Source organism: Mauremys mutica, chromosome 10 (genome assembly GCF_020497125.1).
Source record: "Mauremys mutica isolate MM-2020 ecotype Southern chromosome 10, ASM2049712v1, whole genome shotgun sequence".
NCBI lineage: Eukaryota > Metazoa > Chordata > Testudines > Geoemydidae > Mauremys > Mauremys mutica.
The window spans coordinates 25,876,820-25,896,854 of NC_059081.1; the positions used below are offsets into that span (position 1 = coordinate 25,876,820).

Here is a 20,035-nt window from a genome sequence, read left to right on the forward strand (position 1 = left end):
GTGATCTTTCCTCCCTTGGTATCCTGCTGTCAATTAAATTGTCTCGTTAGACTAACCTTACACTTGATAAGGCAATTCACATCTTTTCATGTATTTATAACTGCTCCTGTATTTTCCACTCCATGCATCTGATGAAGTGGGTTCTAGCCCACGAAAGCTTATGCCCAAGTACATTTGTTAGTCTCTAAGGTGCCATAAGGACTCCTCATTGCTTTTACAAAATAAATGCATTTAGATAAAATTCTATGCTCAGTTAAGAAAGAGTCTAATCCCTGTGTTGATTTACAAAGAACACACAGTATAAAAGCCTTCAGTAGATGTTTGTTACTGGAAAGAAAACAAAATGTACTTTTGTGAAAGCACCCCCTGCTGGACTGGAGAAATGAATTTACTCTGTTTTTAACCCTGAGCTTCTCCATGCTAAAATTGACAAATTAGAGCCCAAAGAGCGCAGAGTTAGGAGAGAGACCCTTGTAAATGAGGAACTGGATGAACTCAAGGGCCATAATATTCCATGAGATGTACTAATCTGTCAACTCTCCTAAATTTGAAGGGCATGCTTCATAATTAACACATTGTGCATAGTAAAGCAGAAAATATGGAGTGCGTATAAAAATTATTTTGTGTATTATAGTAAAATGATCAGAGCATCTTATCTTTCAAAGACTTGTTTTCAAGGGCAAGGGTCAGTTAAAATGAAGCAACTTTAGAGAAGCAAAACACCTTGTTTATATTTTTCAAAATTAACACAGTAATATTTTGAGCAACAAATGTATATATGAAAACAAAACCCTATCCACTCTTAGGTATGAATACAAAGCTGCATCCTAGAATTGACTGTGCCTTGTATTTTGTCAGCAAAAAGAGCACAGAGTAATTTTTATCTCAGCTAAAATATTTCACATATGTAAAAAGGCAAATTATATAACAAACATAGGATGTGAAGTCTCTTTCAACTGCTTTGTTAAAAGTGTTAGTGAAACACTGGAACAAGAAGAAATTAGGATTAACTTTGGTACAAACCCAGATAAGGGACCTCTAAATGTGAGGACTCCGGAGAAAGTCTTAATTATCTTTAACTCAGTCATTAAAAAGCTGGCATAGTTATCGCTTCTTTATATGGCTCAACTGTTTTTCTTTTCTCTAACTTACCTTGGTACATTGTGATTTTTTTTTTTTAGCTGGTATAATTTCCCTTTTGTTTTTTTGCAGTTAGAATAGTTGTAAAAGATAATTGAGAATAACATTGATGGAGGGTGGTGGTGAGTAATAATTATTTTAATAGAGGTACCACTCCAACACAATTTAAATCACAATATTTCTGAAACACTCTGACTCTAGCCACCAGACTACAGCGTATTTGATTAGCACCATGAGGATTGAAATGGGTCCCAGAAGACTTCCCACTATAATAAATGTTTCCTGAAGGGCTATAAAGTCAAAGGGGAAATATGGGTCCTTTAGTTCATACCAAGATCACAGGAAAACCAGCTTTAATTGAGAGGGGGACGTGAGAAGAAAAGGGAAACGGTGAACAAGATTCTCTCTCTCCCTCCCTCCCCTCCCCAGTTTTGGCTCCATAATTCTGCAACTGTTACCGGTGGTTTCATTTCAGAGAAATCCCCGGTCCGTCTTTCCCCGGCTTGCAATCTTCAGTAGCTTCCCTTGGCAAGGAAAACCCTTCCCCTCTCTACTGCTGGGGCTTGCATTGTACTCCGCATATGACCGGTTCTCTAGGTCCGCAGCCGGGAGACCTCTGTGTGGGTCACTGTGGTTCAGCTGTCAGAGCAGTAGCCCAGGCTCCCCCTCCCGCGAGGTGCCGGCCGCGCTCTCTGCTCCTTGCGGTAGGGGGCAGACCGTGCGGGGCGTGTGCACACGGCGCTGCCGGTTCCCTCTGAATGTAGCCCGGGTCCTGGCTCCAAGGCGCCGGCTGCGAACACCGCAGCGCTCTGGGAGCGAGCTGGGCTCTGTCAAGCCACCGCTGCGCTGCCCTGGGCTCGCCTCACTTCTCCCCGGTAAGGGCGAAGCGGGGTGAAGGTGGCCGGGGGAATGGAGCGGGCGGGAGAGGACAGCGCAGAAGCTGATGACACTGGAGGTGTGAGAGGAGACAACGGGTGAAAAGACTCGGGTGCAGCAAGCGCGGTGGGGCAGCGGGTGGAAGGGCGCGCAGCTGGGCTGGCTGGGCGTGGGGGGCAGGTGGGGACTGGGACACTGGTCCCAGGGGCTCAGAGAGAACTGTGGTTCCTGGGGGCATCGGGGCACAGCTGGGGGAACGGGGAGGGGGAGTCTGCCAACTTGTCACGGTGGGTTTGCTTGGCAGGAGCAGGCTGAAGGCTCCGGACACTTGTTCCAGGCTGGGGTGGGAAGGATCTGGTTCAGGGCACTCGACAGGTTTTTGGCAGTGAGGGGCTTGATGACATTTTTTGTTGCCCTGGTGGGCGTGGGAGGGTTTTGGCAGCTTGAGGGGAAAGTTCAGCGCTCCTCTCTCCTGGGAGGTGAGAGCGCTTGGGCAGCTGGGGTCGCTTGTCACTGGGGTAGGGAGGTTCTGGGAAGGTTTTTTCAGCTGCGAATTAGGGTTGCCTCCTGTTGCGCTGGCTGCCTGGGAGGGCTTTGGTACTCGCTGTTCAGGGATGATTGTCAGAGAGGCGGGAGGACAAGGTGTTGCTGGTTGGATTTTCCTTGTCTGTATGAGAAGGGAAAACTCAGGACCCACCAGAGTCGCGGCAAGGAGGTTCCCCAAGCCAGGAACCCAGCCAGCTCCTGGAGCTGAGCCGGATAGCCCTGGCAACAGGTAGGTCCCTCCAAAACGACTGATTCCCAGCAGGACTGTCTCTCCGAGCCCCTCCTGCCCGCATAGGCAAATGACAAGCTGCTAGGCTGGCCGAGCGACTCTATTTCACAGCTGATCGGGCAGCCACGCTAATTGACTAGCCAATTAAAAAGCACACTTGCAACCTAGCCTGGTCCCCGGCCTTCTGATTGGCTGAAGGTGCTGAGAGGCTGGGGCCCTGGCAGGCCGAGCGTTCCAAGGCAGGACTGTTGCATTGCGCAGTCTGTGTAGCTGCGTTGTGCATTCGTGGGATGGGGCGGCTGGCTGGAGGGTGGAGTTGGTGCATTGCTCTGGTGAGTAAAGCTTCTTCCCAGTATTTAACCGAGCACAAAGGAAAGGAAGTTCAAGTGGAGAGGATGGTGCATATGCAGTCTGAGAGGGCCCCGGGGGCATGCTGCGTCCCAGATAGTTTCCAAAGCAGCAACAAATAAAATGCTTGGGTAATTTTTTATCACTTTCAAGTTCATCTCAGGAGCTGAATTTTCCCTCTTGTCTGCTTTTCACACCACACGTCAGTAGTTCATTGTCGTTTAATAGTCCAAGGGGTTGGGAAGTTTAACGGGTTGGAAATACACAATTTTTCTCCTCTTATAATTGTTAAAATACAAATTAGTTTGTTTATGAACTTCAGAGCCAAAAAATAAGTTAATTCCGGCCGAGTAGGGATTTCGCTGCAACGACGTCAGTTTTTTTTAAGGGTGCGTGTCGGAGGGAGTTGTTATTTTTGCTGCTAACAGAAAACATACTGCAGCCAAATGTGTTGTTACTAGTCAGCTACAGAAACTATGCTTAAATGTGAATTTACAAAGATCAGAGTAAGAATCCTTCCTAGCCTTAATTCATGTTGCTGTGCGAATTGAACAAAACCGAGTGAAACCATCTGAATTGATTATCACTTTGTGCTTTGTAAATAGATATTATAGTGAGCATTTGGTAGAGGAAGCTATAATGATGGAAAAAATAGTTTCAATTGTAACCTGATTTCACATAGTCAACTCTCTGGAAAGCTTATCCTTTGGACTCAGATTGTTCATATTAGTCTCTAGTCAAAGATGGTTTGTTTGTTTATTTGTTTAAATCTGAATAAAGCTTTTCAGACCTTGAATTCCCTCCCGGAAATGAAAACGTACACATATATAGATAGATATGAAATAACTGGCAAAAAGTTTAGGTTACATAAAATCCACACATTTCTCCACCTTCTTAAAAAAATAACCATCACCCTTTTTTTCCATACAGCCAACTCAAAAATAGCAAAACTTTGAAATTTTGAATGTAATTGTTCCTCAGTGAAGAGTATCTCCACAACATATTTGAAAAAATGGGTTGGCTATTCATAAAGTCTGAATGATTGAAAACTAACTATTATATGTAATGTAACATTTCACTTAGTCTGAAGGTGAAATCCTGGCTCTGTTGATGTCTATAGAAGTTTTACCATTGACTTCAGTAGAATCAGGATTTCTTCCTCATGAGTATTTACACTTCAGAAGAGAGGCACTGTGTGTGTGTTCTTTCAGAAATCTGCATTTGTCAATGTATGTCATAGAGATATAAACTTATGCTCCTTTAAAGGCTTGAGAATTAGGTGCCTAGGTGCTTTTGAAAATCCCTCTAAGTGCCTAGTCGCATCTTTAGGTTCCTCAAAGTCTTTACATATCAGTCCCTTTGAGGGCCTATGTTACCTTAAGGTAGCAAAGAGACATCTTTTCTTCTTTCTAAAAAATAAACACATGGAAATTAAATGCAGAAAACTTCATTAATCCAACATTATGATTGCACAGTTGAAAAAATTGGAAATGAGTACACTCAAGGAACCTTAATTGTTCGTTTGTTTCCTGACTTTCCCAAATATATTAATTGTACATTGCATTAATTAGAGAAGTTATTTGTATTTAATATATTCCAAGTATGCTTTCTAATGAATGTTTATGTAAATAAAATTTTTAAAAATCTCCATTATATTTATTTAGTACTATGTAATTAAACAGTTTTCTCATTGAAATAATTTACTCTGTATCCCTGTTACACTAGAAATATGTAATTACATATCTTTTAAAATACATTTAAATTACTCTATAGTACTAATGAATTCTTGTAGAATTTGTGTCAAGACCTATTTAGAAATGTCTTAGAAGGTAATTAGTCTGATGGGGCCCTATTCAATAAAGAATACTATGATTTCGGAAACTTGTATTAGGTTATGGAATCCCTTCAAAGTATGGCGATGTGGGTGAATTCTTGCAGCCTTGTTGGTAGTGTTTTACTTTATTGAATGTGTGAGCTTCAGCCCTTAATGGTCCCTCTGCTCTATTATGATCTGTACAGTCATTGTGGTTATAGTTGAGTGAATATATTACAATGATTTTTTTGGTTTTAATGGTGTGTTGTGCCAAGACTTATTTAGAAACTCATTCATCCAATACTTTAGATAGACTATGAATCAGATTCTTGCAGGTGCATACTTGTGAAGCAGTGAAAGATCTCTAAAAATATTGGCAATGCTTTCCATTTGATTTAATGAACATTAACTTGTTTATAAAACAAGACATCTTAACACCTGATTTTTGCTTCCATTTAAATCAATGGCAGTTTTGCCACTGCCTTTAAAGAGAGCAAGAATTAGCTCTTAGTGATTTGGGACCTGATGTACAAAATTAAACATACGCAATTATGCTGAAAAAATGCATGACTAATTTGTCTATGCATTTACTGCAATTGAGTGTGCAGATTCAACTGACCATTTATTATTGAATTCACATACACAATTATATTGTGCATGGTAACTGCGCATGTAATTGTGTGTCTAATTATGAAAATCAAGTCCTTTACATTTTATTTTCAAAAATAGCAAAAGAAATTAGTCTCTGCTATATGGATTTATGGCCTTCAAACTCTCATATTGAAATGTAGGCCTTTCTGCAATTACAGCACTGCTGAAAAAATATTCTGAACCTATATTTTTGATTGATGGCTTTTTTTACTTAAAAATATCCAAATGATGTTTAGTGCTTGAATATATATAAAATTAAGTTCCTTTCTGAGATGAGATTTTGTATTCTAAACTGCAGACAGTGTAAATTATATTTTTACTGGTAAATTATACTTTCTCTGAAGCAAAAATAGTTTAGAACAGAAAATTGACAGTCTCAGTTATAATAATGTAAATATTGCTACTGTAATGAATGACCTATAGAACAAAATAAATTAAACAGCTTGCCTTTATAATTAATTAACAACATACTCTAATGCATTAATTTTACTTCTTTTCATGTTTTTTCTAGATAGCAAATGCCTAATAAAGTATATTGACAATTCTGCAAACCTTACACATGCAAGTAGTCTGTCAGTGGGACTACTTGTAAGAATATCAGTTTTCAGGAATAGGACCTATATGCCAACATCACTACATACATGTTAACGTCACAATATCTTAGGCCCCAATCTTGCAAAGAGATTATGTGAGCAAATTTTAATGCACACATGGATCTCTTTGCATGATCAAGGTCTTAGTTTTGATTTTTTACTCTCTATAGAGCAAACATGCCCAGTGGGCAGTGTGTGTGTGTGTGTGTGTGTGTGTGTATGTATGTGTATATGTGTGTGTGTGTGTATATATATATATATATATACACACACACACACACACATACTTACAAAATCATGATCATACAACTCCGTATCACTTTCTTCTGTTGAAATTAATGGCAAATTTTAATATGAACATCATGAGGGTCTCATCAGTTATTACTGCAGTTTCTTCACAACTGTATTTCATTCTTAAATTTTCAATTTTATTGCTGTAGAAATTACATTTGGCACCTAGATCCTACTGGTTGGATTCCATTAGAAATAGATATGGATGGGCACATATTATATATAATAAGGCCTGCTTCACCACTATGTTACACGGATGTAAAACTGATTTTAGGCCTCTAAAATTCATTGATTTTTCATCATTTCTAGCATAGAAATTTAATGTTGTTTATCCTTGTCCAAGACCTAAAAAGCATGTTTAAGACAGAACAACTGAAATATACATGCAGGTATTCCTGCCTATCAATCAGTACACAGCACTCATTAGCATTTTAAAAAACACAGGGGAGTGAGCTGATTAGAAATCACTTATCCATGTAATATTTCTTGTCAGTAGTGTTTGTAAGTTATGTGTAAGTCCGTGAAATATATTGTTAACAAGTACCTAATAATCTGACTCTGCTACTGTGGATTGAAAGAAGTATTGCACAAGTGTGTTTCTTATGTCTGTGGGTTAATATTTATTTATTAATAAATAGAGGAACAGCATATCTTATTTTGTCTTAGATAAAATTGAGTATTCAAACATCCTGAAACAGTTTCTACGCAGACTTGTCATCCAATCAAACCTTGTGGGGTTTTATGAGGCAGAAATCAGGGCAGAATTTGGCCCCTTGATTTCTGTTGGGGTTTTTTTAACCTATATTTACACAGACTGCATGAGGGGAGCTCTTCCCTTTTGCTCTGTTAATGTAGAGGACATGTTCTTATATGAAATGTGTGAAACTTTAGTTATCAATTAAGCTGATTAATCAGTATTATTAACTAATGTTCATATGATGGCTCTTGACTCTGATGTTCTGCTCCTTCTACGTGTTCAGCATTCTACATTGATATCAAAGAACATGCCATGCAGTCAGGGAGAGTAGAAAGTTGGAGCCCTCAATCTGAGAGCAGAATTTTGCCATAAAAATAGGTATCTTTCCATTTTATTTTCAGGCAATAGTACAAGTGAGTTGGAATGGACAAGAAAGAAAATCTGTACTGAGCTTAAGTTTAATTTTCTTCAAGTTCAGAAGCATCATCAACAACAAAATGAAAACTGGTTTGATCAAACAGTGAATTAAGAATAAGTTTAATGCACGAAAAATAATCACCACACTTTGTAAAATATAATCCCATTCTATTACTGTGAAAGGCTGTACAGGGGCAGAACCACCAGTGAGCTGACCCCTGGCTCTTGTTTGTCGGCTTTGAATTATAATTACCACTAACACATTGTATTTGGTTAGTGCAATGCACCATATATAAGTAACAAAAATTCCTTAAACATGATACTATCAGGTTGTTTTGCTCATATGAATAGTCAGTGGGATGATTTATGTGAGTAAAGTGATATGAGAGCAGGATCTGGCCCTCAGTGAACTGCTTCGAGAAGATCCAAAGAATGAATTACCATACCTTATATTTTGATAAGATATAATGCATTTTTAGGATACTGTAAGATATATTTAATTAACACGAAATCCACCTCCTCATTGACCAACGCTTTGGTGAATCTTAGGGGTGGTAGACATCAGTCAAGACTATTATTTTATACAATGGCCATCTGTAATAGTGACATGTTTACAAAGTGGAAAGCCAAGAAGACAGTGCATAGGCTGTACGAGTAATTTATAACTCATTATATTGTGGATAGATTTCCATGTTAGACAATATTGTCCTATACTGTAATCAAAGTAGAGTAGCAGCACTATAGCATATTAACACAAAGTATTTCTTACTTGTTTTGTTGGTAGTTTTATCTCCATCGTTCATCGCTTTTCTTTTAGTTTGAATGACCTTTTCCTATATGACTTGTTGGAGAACTCACGTTTTCATATTAATACAACTTACTGATTTTTCCTTTTAGAGTAGTAGTAGAGCTCATATGAACTCTTCCTTAGAATTTTCTCTATCTCATTTACTATGGTCTATGTAATGTTTGGTGTGCTTCTCAAATGGGTAGAAAGAACTTGATTCTTAAGATTAAATACACCCTATTTTCATCATAGGAGATGTTATTTTTAGATGTCCTAGGTAAGTAACCTTATTAATTTTATTTGTGTTTATTTTGTTGAATCTAATACATTTTTTCATATTATTAACATGGAAGTGCTGAGATTTTCATTTATATGCAGCAGATATACAAATCAGTAAATGGTGTTATTTCTTTATGGACCACATAGCACCACGAGCCTTTTAAATACTTTGCCGTATCTACATGCTGGAGGAACATACAGTGAACTGTTTTTTTGTTCAGTGGTTGTACAGTGCTTAGCACAATGACTGGGGCTCCTAGCTGCTACAGTTATACAGATAACTAATAATAACAATAGCCCTCTCTTGTACTGAAGTCACCATTTCCCATTGAAGAACTTTGCAATAAGCAAAGGTTCCTTATAATTGGTGTTGCAATTTCTGTTTTGAAACTATACAAGGTTAACATCCTGCTTCACTATGAGTATCTGAATTCACTGAAATAGCATTTTTTGGTATTAATATTTATTTCTATTACAATACAGCTCACATGCCTCAGTCAGCTTCCTCACCTGAAGATTTTAAAATCTGCTGAATTGGAACACTTGGAATATTAAGCAGTAGCCTTGAATTGATCTAAGGTATGGATATAAACTTTCTAGCTTTCTGCTCCATCAGCAGCATTTCAAAATAAACAAAAGTCAATTCCCATTAAATTAAATGGGAGTTTGCACTGAAGAAATTGGGAGGGATATGGGTCAATTGTAAATAAATATCATATTTTCACTTTTTCCCTCTTTCATATGCATCCAAGCCTCACAGAAACCATTCTGCATTATATTTAAATTCCAGGGATCAAATTCTGCCCTTTACTATACCCTCCTCAACCTGCTGTCTTGAATAGATTTAGATGAAGTGCAAGTCTTGTCAGAATTTGGTGACAGGCATTTAATTAGTCGGTCTACTACTACTCTTTTATTATTATTCATATGCTAGCTAACAGTAGTACAAAGGAAAAATGTTATAAAGAACAGTTGTACTGCACGCATTTTACCGATTGGCTGCCATGGATGTTGAATGGCGCCCTCCTATTCTGAATGTGTTAGATTGGGAAAATGCTGGCAGCATAAAGGGTAAGTATTTCCAAAGCAGACAATTTATAAAATGACATGGGTTTTGTTCTGACAATGGCATTTCTGAACTAAGACGTGTAATTAATCACTGTGCAAAAGAAGAGAACTGGTTAACAAACTGAAAGTTTCAAATCTGGAAACCTTCTCTACTGCACTGAAGTGAAAAATAATATTCTTGAAATCTAAGGATCATGAATTTTCCTGGCTTTTTGCATTCAAAGGAGAGCAAGACTGGATTCCCATGATCTTTCCTACTTTATTTTTTACTAGGTTTGGTTATTGGTGCTTGCAGTACTGGAAGGAGAGTTTAACATTTTTCCTTTTCTAATTAAACTAAACTTGCACGCTCCAGTCTTGTTGTTTAGCCTGTGAATTGGAACTTGTAAAATAAGCCCCTTGATCATGTTAAAATATTTATGATGTTTTTTCTTGAATACTACCATACTGATAACTTTTTAATGCTTGTTCTCTTCCAGCATTACATATTCCTCATTTACTGCTTTAAAGCGGTTCATTGGAAATTGTTGCACTAACATACCACAATTTTAATGTCTTATTTTCCAATAATAAATAGTTCATACTGTAATTTTGGCTCAAACTCTGTGTGGTTTGTGTCTTGCACAGTGGAGGATAAATTGAAGTCCGTGAGGCTCAGGGCAGTTGGAGTGGTCAGTAAATACAGATCCAGTTACAACGTTAGGGCCTTTATTTGGAAAATAGTACATCTTTGCACTTGGCTTCTGGAACTTTGGATAATGGCATCCAGAAAGCTTTCAGTCACCTGAAAATGATGTTGTGTGGGGGAAAAAATGAAATACTTTTTGTATAAATCCAAGTTTTGACACTTTGCACTGAAAATTTGTGAATACTGAGTAGTTCTAAATCATCCAATTAAGTTTTTTTCTATAAAATATCAGTTTTACTGCCCAAATTAAACAATTAATTTCAATTTAAACTGAATTATTGGAAGTATTACAAGTAGAATTGCACCCTTATGCTATTTTATTGTAGATCAGATATTAGTGTTTTCTTTGTTTTGGCAAATTTTTAATATAAGAATGTGTACGATTTGCATCCTGAAATAGCACTCACATGAACAGAGGTGACCAGCTTGGGTCTTTAAAACTTTTGAAATCTTTGTACTTTTAATTTTACAGTATGTCAGCACTTTTGGTAAACCTCCTGACTCCATTGAAGTTAATGCCAAAACTCCTATTGACTTCAGTGGATCTGGTATTTCACCCTATAATCCCAAACAATTTGGACCTTTACATGTGGAGTACTGCTTTGGAGTGTCTCTAAGAGTAGCAAACAGAAACAAATACACACTCTTGTGGCCAATTTGTGATACAACATAATTTATATATTTTACACATGAGGCAATTATGAATGAAACAATGCAACTATTTGACACACATTCTGATTTGAAAAGGATATCATTCGCTAATATGTGGTGGGCTATCAGTTTGTTTGTTTTTCTACATGAGAGTGGTTTATTTAGACTGGATTTGTTATCGTTAACTGTCTTGTTTGAGATGGTATTTTAAAATTTGCTTAAATGCTTAGAGCTTCTGATAGCTCTATAAATCTAAATAAACAAATAAAAATAAAATAATTGTATGTTTTCTGTTTAAGAAAAACAGTACAAATGAGGAAGGGAAGGTGATTTTGACATAATGAATGAATGGAATTTCAGGTCTAGCTATTACTAAAATCCACACATCTCTATACTGCTATGTTTGGTTATATATTCTAATTTAAAACTGATATGTGGCGAATGTTTAAATACATGTGCTGTCAAAAGAGATGTTTAACAGACTTCATGATCTGGGGAGGTTCCATAAGGTAGCAAAAATATGCTTTATATTACCTATTTTGATTCGTTTCTTAATTTTATGGTGAGTTCTGAGATAGTTATGATATGAGGGGAAAATTTCAAAAGCATTAATAAATGTTTGTGGTCTTAAATATTTAGTAAAGAGGAGATATTTTCCTTGATATAGCCTTCAAAATTAAACAATGGCCAGTGGACCAAAGAATGAATGTAAAAAGTAGCTTGCCCGTTAAAGTCTTTATTTATCGTCAGCTTGTATGACTCATTTCATAGAAATATCGCTATTCGTGTTTATTATCTATTTAGCACAATAAGTGTTCTTAGTGCTTTCCAGACAACTAAAAGACTTGGGCCAAATTCAGTGCTGGGGTAAGCTGGTGCCAGTCTATTGAATTTAGAGTGGCATGGTAAGCTTACACCACTGGTGAATTTGGCTATGCTTACCATCCCAAGGAGTTTACAGTTATCAGTAGGAATATTCATGGTTGTAAACAAGGTATTATGTGTTTGCAGGACTAGTGGTCTAAAAGTTAAATCAAGGGCACCACAGAATTGACATTGGACAATGTTGGGTGAGGAGAAGCAGAGCGGGACAGCAGCATGCTATGGAGAGCTTAGTTTTCCTGTGCAGGCTAGGTTGTAAATGTTATTTAAATCCCATATTTCATGCTGGTTACTGTTGAATGGCTTTATATATAAACTAAATAACATTATTTGGTGGATAATCATTTCAGTGCTTCACAGGAAAAGTACACAAGGGATTTGAATGGGAAGAAGGTGGATGTTTTGAAAAAGAGAAAACTACAGTGTGTTTTGAGGAAGGCTATGCTTTCATGTCAGCTTCATTTTAATTATATTGGGCTCTGTTCAATGATAAGTAAGAATTTTTGTTTTTTCCATTCTTTTTTCAATTGACTGGCCTTTACAGCTTTTAAAAGACTTTAAAAGTAGTTTTGTTAATATTAGAAAAGCCGCAATGTAATTATGGCAGCTTACCTTGCCGTTAAATTCTTTTAAATTACATGTTTAGCCGCCTATGCCAAACTTCTTAACCTTTTCAAATATACTGTAGTGCATATTTGTTTTATACTGTTTTTAAGATGCCAAGTTTAGATTTTCTTACTCCTGACTGGGTCTTTCCCTAAAAATAAGAAGTTTGAAATGTAATCCTTAGCTTGCTAATGGCTATTGTATAATGGCCATCAGTAATTATAGATGTTGAACTTCTTCTCAGGGCTAGTCTACACTATGGTGCTACATTGGCACTGCTGCACCAATGCAGCTGCACCACTGTAGCACGTCCGGTGAAGACACGCTATGCTGATGGGAGAGCGTCTCTCATCAACATAGCGTGGTGTGGACACTGCTTTAAGTCGATGTAACTTCTGTGGCTTTTTCACACCTCTGAGCGACCTAAGTTACATTGACTTAAGTGGTAGTGCAGACGTGATTGCACAGGAATCTCAGTTTTTCTATACGATTGTTGTGAAGAAAAGTTGTGAAGAAAAGCTTGAAAATATCCATTACAGAGGACAAAACCCTGAAGGAAAATAAAAAGAATCCAAAATTTTGTACTGTTTAAAACCTCATGATTTTGTGAGGCCTGACTTACGGGTTCTGAATGCGTGTGGCTTGCAATACTGCTGGTCTTTTAAAATGTTGATATTTTTGTTTCCTTGCTCTTTGTTGTGAGGTTTTATTTGGTGAAGTTTATTATTTATCACAGAGCCGTTTGTTAGCATGTACTTTATAGAAAAATACAGTGAAGCCTATTTCAGAGACCACCCCAAGTGTACTGCAGCATTTTACCAAGCTAATTTAACTATTAAGTGACCATATTTCTGATGTCACAAGAGACAACCCAGAATTGGTCATAGATATAGAAGTATCCTATTTAGTAGATGGGGGAAGTCAATTATTTTTTTGTCAAGGTCCAGACTTCAGAGGAACATTTTTCAAACCACAATAGCAATAATGATGATGATAATAATAAGTAAATAAAAAGATTTCATGGTCTGGAGTTGACCCGCCTGTCTGCCTGTTGACTACCTCTGTAGTAGACCATCTGAAACTCTTTGGACGTGGGTATCCATAAGACTCACGCTGTATTTGCATTCAATTTGTGCCTGGGGACTCTGCAGTTTGCATAGCTTTGTGCATTGCTTTACAGCTTTTATGCTGAAAAACTAGGCAACAGTTAAACACAATGTCTCCATTTAGATAGTGTTTTTTATTAGTCTGAGACTGACTTGAGTCTAAATATGACATTACAAATCTTGAACTTCCTGAGGAACAACAAGGGACCCAATATATTTTCTATTCTTATCCCATAGAGGCCACAGTCTGTCCTTGTTCCAATAGGAATTTTATTCAATCATAGAATATCAAAGTTGTAAGGGACCTGAGGAGGTTATCTAGTCCAAACCCCTGCTCAGAGAGATTTTTGCCCCAGATCTCTAAATAGTCCCCTGAAGGGTTGAATTCACAACTCTGGGGTTAGCAAGCCAATGCTCAAACCACTGACCTATCCCTCCCCTTTCTTCCAAGGGGCCAATATGGCTCGGTAATAACTTAGGTTCAGATTCTGATACTTTTACTTACTATAAGTAGTATCTTACTCCCATTTACTTCAGGGGAAATATTCATCACTATTTTTATTTTATTGAGCTGGCTAGAAAATGCAAAATTTTGTGAGGGGGAAAAAGTCCCTTCAAAAATTTTTGACTGAAAACTTTGTTGTTTTTTTCCCACTGAAAAAAGGGGGAACAGGTTGGAAAATATACTTTACTTTTCCTGGTTGTAAAACAGTAACTAAGTGTTTTTCAGACACTTCTTTTCCACTGGGGGAAAAAAGGGGAGAAGGAAGGACAAAAGGGAAAGAATGGAAAATGATTTTTTTGGTCCAAAAACTGGGCGGAGGGGAGTTTAAGTTGAAATGAAACAAAAATGTCCATCTTATTTTGAAATGTCAGTTCAAAATGAAATCTTTATTTCAAATTTTCCAATTGGAAAACAGAACATTTTTGTTGAAATCAACATTTTCCCACAGAAAAATTTGATTTCAATTAAACTATATTTTTTTATGGGAAGGGGTTTGTCTTTTTTATTTTTGGTCAAAATGTTTTGATCATTTCTATTTTATTACTAATTATTATGTACTAGTAGTTATTATATTAATAATATATTAATGTTGAATATTTCAATCTATAAAGTTTAACCATATTTTATAAACATATAAAAGAGGTCAGATCCTGTGTTCGTCATTTAACCAAGATATTTATTGGCTCTCATGGCAGATTTTTGAGAAAGAACTCCAGATTCAGGCCCTAGTTTGCAATGTGAGTACTGAATAATGATTTAATATAAAGTTCAGCATTTTAAACTTTCAGTGTCTGTATCAATCTTGATCCATTTGTAGTCATAATTGACATTGTTATTTGAGCACTTAATTTTTGCCTGCTTAGAATGGTGGAGAGTTTTGGCTTTTGTAGTTCCAAGACATAATTTTCTAAGGTTTATCGTAGCCCTCCTGTTTCTAAGTGACAATAAAATCACCACACACATTCTTTTTCACTGCTGCTTGCTGTGGTGATCATATTTCCTTGGAGCTGTTTCTTTGAACACTTGTTGATTTATGCTGCAATAAATATGCATATGGAGGGTGAAAGTGTGATTGTTTTAGCAAAAATAAAACCTTCCAATGTGTTAGTATTTAAACCAGGGACCATGTGGTATGTACAAAAGTCGTGCTTCAAAAGTTTGAAAGGTTTTGCCAGTTGGAGAGATACTACATATTCATGGAATGGGGAATTTCTGGAATTGGTTAAAAAAAAAAAAGGCTGTTTTAAGTGTGACCTGTCTGTACACTTTAATATGGTTAAAAAATATATGGCCATGTGCAATTTAAAAAAAGTGATTAAAAGAACTAAGATTAACAGAATAGATGAATAAAACGGTGAGATTCCATCAGGCTTCCTCTCTGGCATGTTTACATCTGTGGCCATTAAAAGCAAGTCTTTAATGATATACCTGCCATTCTTCATTACCATGGTGTGCCACCGGGTGATACGGTAATCCAGGCATCATTTTATTTATGGCTTCTGATTTACAGCACTTCTCTAGTACAGCAATACGTAGTTGTCCTGCACTTCTGAAGCTGTGTTTATTGTAAACCATTTGTGACGGGGTCAACAACCCTATTTAGACTCCACGTTTTTTAATGGCGAGGCTGCTGGTAGCTGGGACCACAGCCTATCATGCAGCCCAATATCCATATTGTTTTCTTGTATTCCCTTGTTGGTCTGTCTGTTGCCTCTTGTCTTACATTTATACTGTAAGCTCTTTGGAGGGGGAACTATTTGTTCTGTGTTTGTTCTGCACTTAGCACAATGGGGTCCTGGGCCATGACTGGGGCTCCTAGCGCTATAGTAGTATAAATAACAGTTATAAGAGCGTTATTTTAAGAACAAACAAATAATTTCATTAGTGGTTCAGAATTAGGAAGAGCTTATAGTAAAACTCACAAGGACCTTTGGATAGTATTGGCTAGATAATTGAGCAGAGGATGGTGCTGGGCTTGTATCAGTTGACCTCTGCGATTGAGATCCATGTGGCAGAGTGGTGGGGAGGGAGAACAGAAGTGGAGTGATCTTACAGATCTTATATGCTTTTTTACTGAAGTGAGTACTTTCTTATTACAATAAGAGAGGGAGAAGATTAAGAGGTTAACCCTTTAGTGATACCACTTGTGGTTCAAGACAGCGTATGTGACTGGAAAGCCTCACCCTTGGTGTTTAGAAGTTTAAATGAAAGAAGAGGTAAGCAATACAAGTTCTTTCCCCCACCCTGAGGAATTTGGTATTGGAGGGCAACAAAAATTATTAGGGGGCTGGGGCAGATGACTTATGAGGAGAGGCTGAGGGAACTGGGCTTATTTAGTCTGCAGAAGAGAAGAGTGAGGGGGGATTTGATAGCAGCCTTCAACTACCTGAAGGAGGGTTCCAAAGAGGATGGAGCTCGGCTGTTCTCAGTGGTGGCAGATGACAGAACAAGGAGCAATGGTCTCAAGCTGCAGTGGGGAAGGTCTAGGTTGGATATTAGCAAAAACTATTTCACTAGGAGGGTGGTGAAGCACTGGAATGGGTTACCTAGGGAAGTGGTGGAATCTCCATCCTTAGAGGTTTTTAAGGCCCAGCTTGACAAAGCCCTGTCTGGGATGATTTAGTTGGTGTTGGTCCTGCTTTGAGCAGGACGTTGGACTAGATGACCTCCTGAGGTCTTGTCCAATCTTAATGTTCTAAGATTAATTTTTTTTTACCATTTCTAATAATGCAGTATGTGTGTGAATATATTTTCTAGCTAGTTTTGAAAATGTCTTTTACTGGATTAGTTAGGATTGTGTGGAATAAGCAGGAATAGGGCTTGATCAGAACTGCAGTGACTGGCAAATGCCCAGAGCTTTGTAAATTAATGAGCTCAAGATGATTACTACAGTTTTTGGTACTTGGTACTTTATGCACCAAATTGCTTTAATTACAGGGGATATAGTGGTATTTGCTATCGTCTTTTATTCATACACTATGAAGTATATGAATATAAGGCTTTAAGAGCTGTACCTGGCAGTCAAAAGAAACCTTAATTATCAAGAGTCCAAGGGCAGGACCCAGTCCAGTCACCAACTTCAATGAATGGGAATTTTACCATTGATTTAAATGACAGCTGGATCAATGCTATAATTTTTCTATTAATAATGTGCTCCTACCATTGTGAAAATCCTAATTCTGGTGCTGAATATAGCTTGTCGTGTATTTAGCAAGTTTTCATCTGTGATATGTTTTGATCTGCTAAGTTATTAGAAGAAGTTCTGTATTTATGTGAAAGCATTTTAGACTTGTGCTTTTATCTTTAATGAAAATAAGTATCTATCTAGGGTAGGCGTGGCAGATTGTACAAACATATTTGTTCATGTATGTACTGTAGGGTAGATGTTTAGAATAATGGTACCACACAAGTGGTCAGAAATAGCACCACTCTGTGTGTCCTGCGAATCTTGTCAAATCACAATATCTTAATGCTTTTCAAAGAAGCTTTTACCCTCCAAGAAAAGATACATTTTACCCCAAAATTATTTGTAAAGCGATCAAAATAACCTGAGCGTTTAAAAAAAGTTGACGCTCAAAAATTCTTATTAATAGAGCCCTGCATAGATACAAAAGTTATATCTGCATCTGATCTGCCATCTGCAAAAATGGTCTGCGGATATAAGCAGATATCCACAGATTTGCAGGGCTCTACTTATTAACTTCCCCTGGTCTCCCACATTCTGAAAGAAGTCCACTAGCTCCATATTCATTCCATTTGGTGGTTCTTGTTTTTAGTACCCTCAATGGACTGTATCCAAACTACCACATGGATCCTTCTTTTACTCAATCTCTCCTCCCTTTCCTGCTCCCTCTGCTCATCTATCACTAGCTTCCACACAGTTTTGCCACATTTGGTAGGAGCATTCACCTCTATGGCTCCTTCCATCTGGACCAGTCTGTCTGTAGCTCTATATCTCATTGACATCCCATTAAATTTTCAGGTAATTATTGAAATCGTATCTTGTCACCCTTTTAATTTCTCTCCTTTCTTTTTGATGGTCTCTTTGTAACTGTCTTTAACATTATAAAACATTCTGGCACACAGCTTGTCTGAAAGATGCTATACAAAATGAAGCTGCATCTTATTATTATTGTAATATAATGACATTTTGCCCGGTGAGGGGCAGGGTAAAGAATAAGAATACTGTTACAGCAATTCTGATTACAGAAACCTTCTTGCTTCTTTTGACATACAAAAGAAGGATATTTGTTGAGGATATTTCAGAAAAATAAGGATAAATAATACCTAGCTCTGATATAGCGCTTTTCATCAGTAGAGCTCAAATGTCTTTACAAAGAAGGTCAGTATCATCACCCTTGTTTTACAGATGGGGAAACCGAGGCACAGCCGTGCAATGACTTGCCCAAGGTCACCAGGGCCAGTGGTAGAAACTGGAATAGTACTTGGATCTCGTGAGTCCCAAGTCCAAGCTATCCATCAGGTCACACTGTCTCCCAACTATAATATAATCTGTTTCTGCTAAGATCAAGCATACCATTTAGATAGGTCTCAGTCCAGCTAAGAACTTAATCATATGCTTAACTTTAACACTTGTACATTGTCTCACTGTGGTTAAGCATATGCTTAAATGTTTGTTGGATCAGGGAATTATTGTGTCATTCCTTTGTCAGGAGGAAGGTTGGTCTCTTGGGTAAGGCCCAGAGCTCGGAGACAAGAAATCTGAGACTTATTCCCACCCGGGAATTACAGTTGTTGTTTTTTTTTTTCTGTGTGTGGCCTGTAGCAAGTTCGACATTGCTGTCTGTATATTGTAATTTGACAAGGGAATTTGAGAGTACTTTGCATATCACAGGATTGAGCCCTGGAGCTCTGAGAACGTCAGGGCAGACTGGTCGTAGGGTTAGACAATAACCTAAATGATTTCTCCTCATGTAAAAAGGATAACACTAACATTCTGCTAGCTTTTGTTTTTCATTGGGGTTGCAGTTTCAAAGACTATATAATGTGCTCTGAATTTAGAAAATGATCCATTAGGCAAAAAAACCTGTAAAACAAATTCCAGTGGGTGGAATCTCATTATTCTGAGGTCTTTCTGTGTCTGTCTTTGTCCAGTATAATATTGTAATGATATGCAGGGTTCTGCATTAGATTTGTGTGCTGTGCAAGTACAGTCTGAAAGTTACTAGTATGATAAGATAGTAATTTTGTCTTGAATTAGACACTTGTAAATTTCTTTTGACCTCCAGGGCCTGCTTTTAAATAAACTGCTCTTTTGTTTCCAATTTGGAGCAGGAAGCTCATTATGCCTTCATTTAATATTACAGCTCAAACTGGCAGAGTATCAGAATTTTAACTTCAGTTGATATGACATCATCTATCTGGCATAGTAACGTGACTTGAGACTTTATAGAAACCAAACCTTCCAAATAATTCATTTAAAATTAAATATAAGTATCTGTTTAATTATAGGGAATATTAACATTGATTTAACATTATTAGTATTGGATCATGAGTCTTAATACAAAATGTTTAATAGGTCACATTTTTCCTTTGGTCTTTTCAATCTATAGATCAAGAGTAAATTTTTCAAACTGGCTTGGCCAGTTTAACCAGTGGGCAATGCTCTGTCATGGATCAAATCTGAAGTTTAGACATTTCCCTGGATAGTGTTTGTGTTTGTTTGTTTTTGGTTTTTTTTTAAATAAATAAATGGCAGGCTGAGAGCCAGGAAAATGTTGCACTGGTAGGTCAGAAAACATGCAGACTTAGCCTGAGTTACAGCTGCAGCTCTTCTGTCATAAAGTTGCCCCTTTTTGTTCCAAGAACATAAAGAAATGGGGTTAGAGACCCCGATAGAGA

General features: G+C 37.4%; 1 protein-coding gene across 2 annotated transcripts in view; it reads left to right on the plus strand.

Annotated features, from left to right (window-relative positions):
• The first annotated feature begins 1,913 nt into the window (after positions 1–1,913).
• The window catches only part of LYPD6 (LY6/PLAUR domain containing 6), a 66,080-nt gene continuing 47,958 nt past the window's right edge, over positions 1,914–20,035 (plus strand). The window contains exons 1-2 of one of the 2 annotated variants that reach the window (XM_045032327.1): positions 1,914–2,015; positions 9,151–9,246. The gene's annotated coding sequence lies outside the window, so the exon portion shown is untranslated. Of the gene's footprint in view, positions 2,016–3,059; positions 3,124–9,150; positions 9,247–20,035 lie in introns of those variants that run through there. The other variant, XM_045032326.1, reaches the window with a different exon arrangement.